Here is a 2,028-nt window from a genome sequence, read left to right on the forward strand (position 1 = left end):
GGGAGCCTTTTCCACCGGCTGTTTCTTGCCTTTCTATATTGTTGCGGAACGTTTCGAACCGTCCCTTTGTTTCGTCATCCGTCGTCGCGTCTCCCGCCGACCGGCAACATTACAGACGTCCGTTTGCTTCCTGTAGCGTAGCGTCTGTTATTTACGATGCGAAGAAACAAATATATCCTTCTATGTTCGTGCGAGTACAATCTCGTGTTATTTCCTTAGGGAAGGGAGAAAAGAAGATGCCAGAAAACTGAGACGAGACAGGAGGAGTTCGAGAGGAGAGAAAGAGAGCGAGAGAAAGACAGAGATAGAGAAGGAGAGCGGCACCCTGTTTACCCGCTCTTCTTCCCCCAAGCCTCATCCCTACCTCCCCTATGTTTTCCCTGTTTCCCGTCTCTCCCTACTTTCTCATTCGTACGCTACATGCTTGGTCTTCTTCCTTGGGGATACCCGAACTAAATCGATTGCCTAAGAGGCGCGGCGAATGCAGCTCTAATAATAACAACGTACGAACAATGACAAAAACAACCCCAAAAGGAGAAAAAAATCCTACTCTAAGAGTGTGTTTTTCTTAGCGGTGATTCGAGCAGCCCTGAGGTATTCTCGCTCGCGATTTTCCACGGCTGAATGCTCATGCTAAGCAAAACGAAACGTTCTGTGTTTACATCTGGCAGATTTGGGAACCAAGCGTGATAGACCGTCGGAGCGTGTGGAATTAATGGCATTCGAGCGATGGCCGTTGTTTATAAGCAAGCCAAAAAAGAAAAAGAAAAAGAAGAGAAAAAAGGGGAGGATCTCTCGCTTGCCGTGTGCAGTAAATATATATATAAAAAAAAAAAGAAACTCACATGTGCGGATTTGGATTATTGAAGTGATTGCCAAGTTTTCTCGCAGTTTATTCCGTCCCAATCGGGTTCAGATATGTCTGGAAGAAAATGTTTCGTTTCAATAAAAACAATCAAGTGATTCCTCGAGTCACATAAGTGCGCTATACTTGTATTTATTTTTAAATGTGTCCCGGCTGGACCCATATAGGCGGTTAACAGCAATAAATAAAACGAAATAATATAACAGCAGATATAGTAAAAATGATCAGTTATTTTTAAATGAAAAATCTACTCAACAGTTATGTGATATTCACTAATTAAATTCCAGAAAACCCTAATACTCTACTGATATGAAAAAAAAAGAAAAGAAAAACTAGAAAATGTCACGCCACTACTCCGTTCATAATTTGAATAATGTTGAATTCAACCCGAGGTTGACATCACCTTAATTAGATCCACATGGAATGTGCGCTGATGACGAAATTTTCAGAGGGATTCAGACCAGAACACTTCACTAATATAAGCGAGTTGAAACGTTGTTGCGTTAATTAAAGATTGACGGACAGGCGAACGCAGAGATGTACAGAAATAATGCCGCATCTTTTTGCACACAGTGTATATAGGGCTGAATTTTTATAACATAAATTATCTAAGGAAAACGGGACATTTAAGTTTGCTACATCTAGCGTAGTTAAGCTGCCTTCTAAATTTAGCGAAAAAAAACTTCTCACGTTAAATTCGACAATATTTCCCGACTTAATCCTTTGGATCAAAATGTTTCACATATTTCCACGTACAGCGCACATGTGTGCGGGCTATGCAAGGTCCGGGTGGTCTTTATCTTAACATCTATTTAACCTCTACATAAACGCGAAAGTAAGCTTTTGTTTTCTTTTTTTTTTCCCTAATATTTTATTTTTGTCGGAAAGAAAACAATATGCGCCCTGGGAGCTCGTGAAGGCGGTGATCAATCATCGTCGACTTTCCAACAGGCGAGAAGCTGACGGCGAAACTCCGGAACAAAGGGTCTGATATTAGCATATCGTGAAGAAAACGTCAAGAGTGAGCGAATGCATTTTTTTTTTTTTTTAGTACCGACTGACAGTGAACTCTCGAACACAGTCTGCAACAATAGTCGTTTCAATATTTATCAACATTAGCTCGTTACATCACGTTTTATATTTCGAATCGTAACAGCCATAAA

The sequence above is a fragment of the Ixodes scapularis genome, unplaced genomic scaffold, assembly GCF_016920785.2.
Source record: "Ixodes scapularis isolate PalLabHiFi unplaced genomic scaffold, ASM1692078v2 PGA_scaffold2__306_contigs__length_199485367, whole genome shotgun sequence".
NCBI classification, from domain to species: Eukaryota; Metazoa; Arthropoda; class Arachnida; order Ixodida; family Ixodidae; genus Ixodes; species Ixodes scapularis.